Below are 10903 nucleotides of genomic sequence, written 5' to 3' on the forward strand. Positions count from 1 at the left end.
ATTATGCAAACTTGACTGACTGATTCCATTTATTATAATCTGTGAATCTCCTTCTATTATGATTCAAGAGAGTCCCTGCTTAATACAAAGACGAAGTCCTGCCTCAAGTGCACGGATCTTAGCTTTGTTGTTCGTGGCAACTCCAATGCCACCAAACAGACCATAAAGGATATTACCCTGCTCATCTCAGATTATGGCTCCAATACCGAATTCACCAGGATTCCCCTTACTGGCACCATCGGAATTTAATTTTGTCCAATCCTTTGGAGGGGCCTTCCATCTAATTGTGTTTCTATCTACATAATTTATCGATGGAACATATGATTGAGGTTCTTTAAGAGCCCACCGTTTTTCCATTATGCATCCCAATTATTGTATATTTTCGGTCTACCTTTTAATTTCTTTCCATTTAATACTTCCTCTATTGGAGTTTTTATTTTGTCCACAAGTATGATATTTGGCAGTGATGCTTCTTTGAAAATTCTTTTGTTCCTTTCCTTCCAGATCTGCCATACTATTATGGATGGTCCAATCATCCATAGATCACTCCACTTTGACTTATGTCTGTTTGGCCAAGAGAGAATGAAGTCAAAAAGTCTTTCATTTTTTGTCATAGCCCAATTTATTTTTTCAAGGAACCAGTTCCAACAATATTCTACCACCGGACAGCTAAATAGTGAATGATTTGTCGATTCTTCATCTACACAGCACATAACACAGCGATTGGGGCCCGAGATGCCAATAGTTTTGAGTCTATCACCCGTTAGAATTCTACTATGTAGAGCAATCCACAAAAAAGCCCCAGCTTTTGGAAGCATTTTGTGATTCCAGCATAGTTTATGCGGCCAAGTATTGTTGGAGCCCCTTTGTCTTTGAACTTCATACCCAAGCTTGGAGCTGTACACCACGGGTTTTGCTGCACACCAAATTATGTTGTCTTTTTTGACGGATTCTAGTATTTTCCTATCTTTTATTGCTTTCCATAACTTCTCACATAATGAGGGATTTCCAACATTGATTTTCTTCCATACTCTCAGACCATTCTGATCACTTTGGTTTTCCATGTAGTTGCACACATGTTGCCCTATGCAATTTCCACCATGTCTACCCACCCCTTATCTTCAAAGGATTCTGATAGAGCTAGAAACCCATCCCATGAGTCTCTCCAAAACAAAGCAGTGTTGCCATTACTAATTTGCCATGAGATATGGTCTGTGATAATGTGTCTGCAATGCCATAAGAAGTTCCACATAGCCGAGCCTCTTTCAGTATTTGCCACAATGAGAATTCAGTTAGTGTCTTTTGAATCTAGATACTTCTTTTGGAACAGCCTGCACCACATTTTTTGGGGTTCCTGATGGGATGGGGTTTGGGATAGACTAGCCTAGTCTATGCTCTTGGATCCTTCCCTGGGATCACCTAGTGTTCTCTCCACACCCTAGGGTCTCTAGGACTTCCCTCTGCTTGAGGAATCCCCTGACCTTGCCCAATCCATCCACCAATGAGTTGCTATGCTGCTCCTAAGGTCTCACCTACTCATGAGACTCAAAAATCCCTTACTATGGCTAATAAGGGCTAATCTTGTTCCACACCTTCCAAGGTCTTAGCAAGGTTGTTTCAGGTCTATTTCATGGTCTATCCACCCATTCATGAGCCCCCAAGAGGTTTCAAGTCTCTAACCCCTTACCGATTTCACAAATTTGTGTTTTTGCCTTCAAATAGGGCTACAAGGATTAGGACCAATTAGGCCTCCTAACCGATCTTCTAGGGCTCCCTCTCACAAACGATGCACAATCAACCCTAACTCCCAAAATGGACTGCCATTCAATTGGCAAGGGCTCAAGGATTTTCTAGGTTTTGGGCCTCCAAGTGGCCGTACAGTGCCTAGGACGAATTTTGAGGTTTTTAAGGGCTTTATGAGGGTTTCTAGGGTTTGCCTGGGTCACAGTGAGTACTTTGAGTTTTAGCCACCTTGTTTGGATTGGTGGAGGCTCCTCCTTCACACCAATGATGCTTCAAACACTCCTCTGCACTTCCTCCAAAGGATGCTCTCTCCACTAACCAACCTTGCTCTCCAAGACCTCTGCACCAACAACCATTCCTAACCGGGCACTGTCCAGACTCGCCTAGGAATGGGCCTTTGCTTGGCCTCCTTGCATTTCCAAGGGCCCTTCTTGCTTGAGACTATAGTACAGGGTCTTCACATCCATTCCCCATGGTTTCATGGTGGTTCCACAATGGGGAATGGAGTTAAGACTTCATTTACACAATCTTGTCCAAAACTGGACAGTAAGAAGACAGTTTTCAAACTATTTACAAACTTACTCAATCTGCAAGTAAAAACCTAAACTAACTGCTTGAAATGAAATAGTTTTGGACGTATCTCAATCCATTAATTTGTTTTTTTTCTTCATTCAATCTGACTGGTAACAGTTTTACAGTCTCAGTCTGATCTTTCTGCTAGGGTCGTACAAAGTCTGACATCCAACCCCTTGTTTTAGGGTTTGCAGGTACTTATATTATCTATACCTCGATCGATGTGCCACATTTAGGGTTATCCACGCCAACCTAAGGATTTTGACATCATGGTGGAAAAGTTGCTTGACAACTTTTAAAAGTTGTCATGCAACTTTTGAGCAACTTTCCCAATGTTGCTCTTCATGACTCCTAGACCCACAATGGGCCAACCTAAGGACACCACCATGATATGAAGGACCCCTAAACACCTCCAGGACACACATACCTTCCATCTTCAAGAAAATCACAATCTTGACTTATGACCCCTAAGACCTCCTCTAGGACCCTACCTAGGACCTATGAGCACATGGCTCATTATTTTATGTACAATGGCTTCTAAAAAAACATAACACCAACAAAACAAAGAAAGAGAAGGAGTTTGGAAGGGTGCTCCTGCACCAGTTCCTTACACATTTTCCAAGACAACTTAGCACCAAGAGCAGAGTTTTGTAATTCCATTTTCCTAAGGCCAGCACCCCCATCTTCCTTAATAAGGCGGAATTTTTCTGTTGTCTTTAGCTCCTTCCCACACAAATTTCTTCAGTAAATTATTCAGACTTTATCTAGCAGCGAACGACATTTTGAAACATGACATGTTGTATATTGGAATGGCTGCTAGAACTGATTTGATCATGGTAATTCTACCTGCTTGAGTCAACCATCTATTTTTAATGACTGATGAAGGCTCTCTCAATTTATTACATACTACATTTGCCCATGTCTTGGTTGAGATGGATACGTCCAAGGACCTCCCTTTAGATATTTCAATTTCTACTTCTAAAGGTAGTTGGATTCAGTCGGTGAATTATGAAGGAATCCCTTTCAGGTGTAAGCGTTGCTACAAGATTGGCCATAATGCGGAATCCTGTGATAGGCGTAGGGGGAGGAAGATTGCTTCTTGGTGGAAAGAGGTTACTCCCCAATTTTACACGGTGGATAAGGCAGAGGTGAATTTGAAAACCCCCCAAGATGTAGGGGGTTTGATCAAAGATTCCATTGTAAAGGCTCCAGTATTAACAACTGTTGAGCAAGGTTTGCCTTATGGTTCAAATGGTGGTATTCTAGGGGGTTGTAGCTCCATTTAGACTACTAATGGGGGTGCACAGATGATGGAGGGTGGTTCAAGCTCTATGGGGGGTTGTGATGTAGAGCTGGTTGAGGGCATTCAGACCGAGCAACTTTGTCGAGTTAGTAAGGGATTGGATGATGGGGGTGTTCTTAATTTGAAATCTTTGGAGAATGCCAAAGCGAATGGATGGATAGAGGTAAAACGAAAGAACAGTAAGGGGGGTGAGGAGGGGAGTATCTTTTTTGATCCCTCTCTTGAAGGGGGAGATGGCTTAGGGGCGGAGGCTCCCTAAGTGTAGCCCCACCTGGTTTGGGCTAGTTCAAAATCTCGTGTTATTAATAAAAAATCACTATTACCGACCAAAAAAAAAAAAAAGAATTAATTTTCATTAAGTTAAAATTTCATTTTAATTATTTATTCTTATTATGAAATTACAAATAATAATTAAAAGATTTTAGAATTAATTTTTCATCTTATTAGAATTTTATTTATTATAGAATAATTATATTTGAATTTATATAATAAAATAAATGTCAACTTAAAACTTAAATTAAATGTTTAGAGAGAGAGGGAGGAGAGAGAAACTAACTTTTGATTACTCATTTCATGTCAATAATTTAAGGATAGCATGTGTCCTTGGAAAGGAGTTATGCTTAGCATAGCATGTCATTTGATCTCTCTCCCACTATATCTATTTCTCCATCTCTTCCTCTTTCTATTCTTGTCTCTCCCTACCACTCCCTCTTTTCATATTTATGCTCTCTCTCTCTCTCTCTCTCTCTCTCTCTCTCTCTCTCTCTCTCTCTCTATATATATATATATATATATCACTATCTCTCTTGTTGTCTCTCTCTATATCACTTCATATATTTTTATCTTTATATCTCTTCATCTCCCTCTCTTATTGTATCCCTCTTTCTATCTTTATTTCTCCTTCCCTCTTTCTTCTTCCTTCAATCTCTCCCTCTCTCTCTCTCTCATCTCTTTTATATTTTTCAAGTTATATCTGCTTTATCTCTCCTTTCTATTTCTATCTCTACCTCTTTCTATCTCTATCTCTCCCTCTCTCTCCCCATCACTCCCTCTTTTAGTACCTCTCTACTTCTCTCTAACACATAGACACACCCTCTTTGTTTCTCCCTCCCTGTGTCCATCTCTATCTCTCTATTTTCCCCCTCTATATCTTTCCCTATCTCTATTACTTGCTTCTATTACCTTCTTTCTCTCTCACTCTTGCCCCCTATATCTGTTTCTCCATATAATCTCTCTCCCTCTCTCTATCTATATATCATTATCACCACCCCTCTCTCTTATTCACTCCATTTATCTTGTACGATATTTTCTATACATATCTCTCTTTCCCATCCCTATCCTTATTTGGGCAGGGGTATGCAGTGAATTGGGCTCTGGCTCTTGACTAGCTATCATTGTAAATTGACTTACAAGAAGGAAGAACAAAGCAACATTTCAGGCCCTTTCCCAAATTCTTATCACCCCAACATTAGGAGCCTTCTCTAACATAGACTAAGTTACATTGACAGTGCCAAGAACAACACTTGAATCTAAATGACTTGTGAGAAGCCAAAACATCCCATAGAAGTTCATCTTCAGAATCATCCAGGAAATTATTCTCTGAAGTACCTAGAAAAACGTCATTGCCCCAGAAATCTTTTGGTGCATACTCTGCATCCTCCTCTGTAGATTCCTCACCCTCACCTCCCTTTTCGACATACCCTACTTCTGATTGCACAGCATTACTTACCATTATAGATGCATGTGTTTTCCACTCTACTTGTGGATTTTATTTCTTCAACCATGTGGTATCAGTTATCACAAATTCTTTCATGACTTGTTTTATAGAGGAAGTTCATTGATTTCAATAGGCACAATTCAAATCACTTTCAGTAAGTCGCAGTGTTTTTGAAGAAGTTTATGAAGTTATAAGGGTCATTATTTCCAGTTAAACCAATAGTTCAGACATTTTATAATCATGGATACGTCTATCATTTGGAAAATCAAATTGTTATTTCATGAATTCAGAGGCGTAACTGGTGAAAAGGGAGGAATAATGCTAGTTGTGCAGTTCAATTATCGACAAAATTCACATCATTAAGTTGTGTTTTGTTATAAATTTTCTTTGTAGATAACCACGAGCATATAGAAATGGGGTAAGAACTTGGTTATCATTCATGTCTGTTAAATTAATGTATTTTGATTCAAGATTGTGGTGTTTATTTAGAGATTCTGCGATTTTTTTATAATAGTTTTATATTAGAATGTATTTTTAGTAGTATCTAAATAATGTCTAATAATTGTTTTTGTATTAAGAATGAGATTTTTAGTCTAGTAGTCTTTTCTATTGTGTCATCTTTCTCTTGAAAAAAAAATTGTTCTACTTTAATTTTTATGTAAAATTCACGATCTTAAAATACAAACACAATTCAATTATTAGTATTGTTCATTCTTGATATTGTTATGTTCATTTATGTATTTTGAATAGCCTATAGTAACTGCATTCCTTGTTGCAAACTTTAGTTTTAATGAACACAATAAGACTCAATTCTTACACGTAATATTTTTGACCCATTCATTCTTCAAAAAGACCCAATTCATACAGATAATTATGATTTTTTCTTTCATCTTTATAATAATTTAATTATAAATCTTCGTTTCATTAATACAATACTCAATACTTACTAATTACTTATACCCACTTGTATACTATAATTCCAGGCATATATTTTTATTGAACACTAGAGTATTCCCCAGTAGCCTCTCTATAACCATAGAAAGAGGCCCACTTTTACTGAAGTTCAAAATTCTTAACGGAACCAAACTGTATTGCTTTATACTTCTTACAGTAAAATCCAAACTTTGTAGAATGTTAAGGGCTGTTCTATTGAATTGGCGTACGAATATAAGGCAATCCACCAATTCTCGCTTTGAATTATGTTAAAATGGCCATATCCACTCTTTCATCATCACCCAATTGCAAAATTGGGAAAGAATGAATATGTTGTTAGAAAAGCCAGGGTGAGGCTTTGCCATTTTTCTGCGTAACTGTAGTGTATGACGAGGCATTGATACAGGAGAGATTAGTTTTAATTCGATTAGATTACATGATCATAATTATAATGGCAAACAACTTTGACTTTCTTATACAAAATTCACAGACATCCATTCTTTCATTTCTGTAAGTCAGTACTTTGTATATTTTATATACAGAAAAACTCTTCTTTTTTCCTAATACAAAAAAGTAAACCCACTGTAGTAATGCCTTCCTATCTGAATCAGGATTTGAGTACTGGGTATTCCTTGTCCACTAAAATAGACCACATCACATGAACATCTTCATATCCGCAAGACCTAACATCGTCATATAGAATGTAGATTCCACGACCTGTAATTAAGAAAAAAATAAGTTAGTTCCAATTAACTGAACTTGAGGAATAAAACAGATCTGCCATTTCATTTTATTTTTATGTGGGCTAATTAATTGTTGGTACTGGATTGTTAATTAATTGAGAATTTTCATTTTGTTATTTTTGGATTTATTTGTGTTCATATCTTTTTAGAATTATTTTTCATTCTGAAGATGGATCACAGATTGTGATTTGAAAAGCTGATGTTAAAAATCGCATATATAATCACACTAATAGCATTAATTGAAAATCAATAAAGAACTAATAGATTGATATATATACAGCATAGTTATGATAATATTAGGTTTAACTGTATAGTTTTTGTATCATTCATTTTCATATAATGAATATTAAGTAGAACATTCATTCTCATTGGAGATAGGTTTGTATGAACAACTATTCATATGAGTTAATGAATTGAACTAAAAACTATCCAGTTGAATCTTGATATTAATATCATGACACACTAGAAAAAAACACTTCATATTTATCTAAATACAGTTTATTGAAATGTATCTCATATATTAATTCTACCAAATAAAAATTAGAATATTAGATAATAGTTGTATGACATCACTTCCACCAAAAACATTCTCATCACACCTAGCCCAAGGCAGATCCAGGCAATAACATGAAATAATAATATAAATTCAAGTTTTCATGAAAAACAGTAAGAAATAACAAATTATGACATTGAAAAAAAGTAGAAAAAAATATTGCTGCAGCTCTAACTACTGGTGGGAATGTTGCTAGTCACATCTAAAGGGAAGTCCAAGAGCAAATTCTTCATATCAGTGTTTTGGCCGATCCAATCTTCATGTTAAACCTATCCTCAAAATCAATGGTGAAATGCTTAAAACACCGCCAGTTTTACAGCATTTGCATGCATCATAACAACATGCAAATGACATCTGGAATTCTAAATTTTTCAAAGATTAGCTCTGAGCTATATTTTCTTCTAAGAGTAAAAAAATTGATAATCTCACTCAGAAATTTCAATTTTTAAGGTCAGGGGAAAGGGAGCCTTTTCAGTCACCCACAGGGCAGAATGGATTACCCAACATTCTAGTCTGTATTTGAAACTTTCCTCATGCAAATTTTACTTACCTGATATTTGTTTTAAAAGATGCACAAACCCACCTCTACTATGGACTGTGAAGTACACAATTCATCATTAGGCCAATTTAGGCTGTAAAACAACAATCATTTTTTAATTCAATTCACATTCAACAATCAGTTAATATAAAATAATCATTTTTATGTCTATTTTCTGTTCTATTTTCAGAAATTTTGAAAAGATCTTGACCCTTGTACAAACAAAAAGATAAGCATTAAGAATTAAAGAACAGCCAAAAAAAAAACTTAAAAAAAACAACAAAATTACGAAAGCCAAACACAACTAACACTTACAGAGTACCAATCCAAATTCAAAATGATTTGAAACCAAAATGTTACAGTTACTCTGCTGCTCTGCACAATAATTAAGGCTTTCAAACAATCACTTAAAAACACTTGTTATAAAACTGGCTGATAAAACCCAACTCCAGGTGACCATTCTTATCATCATCAACACAACAACCCTAAAAAAAACTAAGCAGGGAGAACAAATAAAATGCATGATGACTTACTCTTCTTGCGAGCAGCATGGATTCTCTTGTGAATCCCTTCCCACACCTTCTTCAATGGCGAAATGATTTTGTCCACCCACTTACTACCCATTAAAGGAACAAGACAAACAGAAGAAAGAAGTGGCAGATAAGACAGACAGACAGACAGTTTTGAAGATAATCCTTACCAAAGCATTATCTTCAATCAATCTGTCTGTGAAATCTTTCTTTTCTGCATTGGATTATTATCATCACTATGGAAAAAAATGATGGGCACTTGAGAAAGATGAAGAGGAAGTTGTGTGGCAGTTGGCCGGTGGCTGTTAAAAACAGAGAATGAGACTTCACAGCATTTTGAGTAGCGTAAAATCTACCCCACAAATATTTATGAACTGCCATGGTCTCTGTGAAAATAGCCCCCTCACAATTTTTTTGGTAACGTGTCTTTTTTAATAAAAGAGTAATCTTAGTCTTCACTCTATCTGCTAAACTGCAACCATATTTACCACATACCCAGTGAAACCCTCTCAAATAGAAACTCCTCACCCAACAAAAATGCTTAAAATTTAGCTTGTTTAAGCCGTGTGGGTTTGTTATGGGAACGCAAATAAACTACTGAGAATTTGTTTGCAAGATGACCTATCACTTTTGGTTATGGTACTCACCTTTATTAACACAACACCACAACTTACTCTTCTCCTTGAGGTTTTGCAGAGGCTCCCTGAATATACTGATTTTGTTCCCTTCTGACGGATACACCTAGATCATGATTTGGAACTTTTGATTGTATTTTAGGATCTAATATACAGGGACTTTGAATTCACGACCTGTAGTTATATGATTTTGTTTTTTCTTCTCACACACGACGAGTGGGCCCAGTGGTTCTCATGGCAGAGACCTGAGAGTTCACAGGTTTGAATTTGAGGGAGAATGACATGAGTACTTTTTTTTTTCCCCTTTTCAAAGAATTTTAAAAGGTAGACGGCTGCCTTGAATTGGTTAGAAGTTGGAATCTATTTGATTAGAATTTTTTAATTTTTAGTTATCTATTTGTGTTTTTTATTATATAATTGTTTTATTGTATAGTTGTTTATAGTAAATAGATATGAAAATGATATTGTGGGATCATGAGTGTAATTTAAAATGGAAATAAAAAGATGTATTCACAATTAAATTGTTATGTTGAGAGAGCTGTAGAATTAGTGAATTCTTATAAAATGTTTTCTTCTAGCCATCTACAAGGTCCTAGTCATTAAGAATTGGCTCCCACTTCTTGATGCTTATAGACGAATAAAAAAATGTAGAGTTTCTATCAATCCAATATTTATTAACCATGCCTATCATGTCACCAAGTGTAATTGTGATGTCTTGAGAAATTTCGAAGGTTGTGCCTATGATGGCATTTGAAGGAAGAGAGTTATCAATGGGTTCAATGATGTTTGAGTGATGCAGAAATGCACTAGTGAAAATTTTAAGTTTTTTATTTGTATGTGCCACTAAAGAGTTCCCTTTATTATTTATGCTCTCTGGATTAATGCAGTTATCATCTATTAAGTCTTGGATTTTATGTTTTAAGGTCATACATCTCTTTGTGTCATGGTTGAGGACCCTATGATATTGGTTGCAAAATGCATTGGTCTCATAGTTTCTAGGGAGAAGAAGAGAGGTGTCTAAAGGTCAAATAGGAAGAAGTTAAAAGAGATTTATCATGTGGACTTTAGCCATGCTCATTTGGTATGAGTTTGTATATCTAGTAAATTGTTGAGGGTGTCTAGGTCAAGGAGAAATAACATTAGATCAAAATAAGATGAAGATATACAAATAGGATAAGTGGTGGATGGGGGAGGAGTAGTTGTGGATACTATGAACTGCATCTTTTGCATTTTTATTGTTCTTGGTTACAAATGGTTTATTGTAATGTTTTGTGAACTTCTTGTTATTATTTAAAGTAGGTGTAAGTGTAGAGGCCTTACTAACCTTATCCATCTTCGTTCCATATCCTTTATGAGACATATAAGTCCATAAAATTATTGTACATTTAAAACATTATCTTTTCTAATATTGATGGGATAAGATTGTCAATAGAGACCCTTTGAATTTCATTTGGTAAGTGATAATGCATCTTTGCCATGATTGATTAAAACCTAAGGATAAAGTCTAACTTTCTCTTGAGGTCCTTGTTTAGAATGAATAAAATTGTAAAATTATCCTCAAAAGAAAATTGAATTAGAAAAATATTAATAAATTCTTTGTTTATCATTTCAAAGTTTCTCACACAAGATTCTACT

General features: G+C 35.8%; 1 long non-coding RNA gene across 1 annotated transcript; it reads right to left on the bottom strand.

Annotated features, from left to right (window-relative positions):
* Positions 1–6681: 6681 nt before the first annotated feature.
* Positions 6682–9274, bottom strand: LOC131076689 (uncharacterized). The gene is made up of 2 exons (XR_009113473.2): positions 8637–9274; positions 6682–6986 (listed from the first exon to the last, which is right to left on the bottom strand). It is a non-coding gene; the product is annotated as an uncharacterized LOC131076689 (long non-coding RNA).
* Between the last annotated feature and the right edge of the window lie 1629 nt (positions 9275–10903).

This window comes from Cryptomeria japonica, chromosome 4, assembly GCF_030272615.1.
Source record: "Cryptomeria japonica chromosome 4, Sugi_1.0, whole genome shotgun sequence".
Taxonomy (NCBI): Eukaryota; Viridiplantae; Streptophyta; class Pinopsida; order Cupressales; family Cupressaceae; genus Cryptomeria; species Cryptomeria japonica.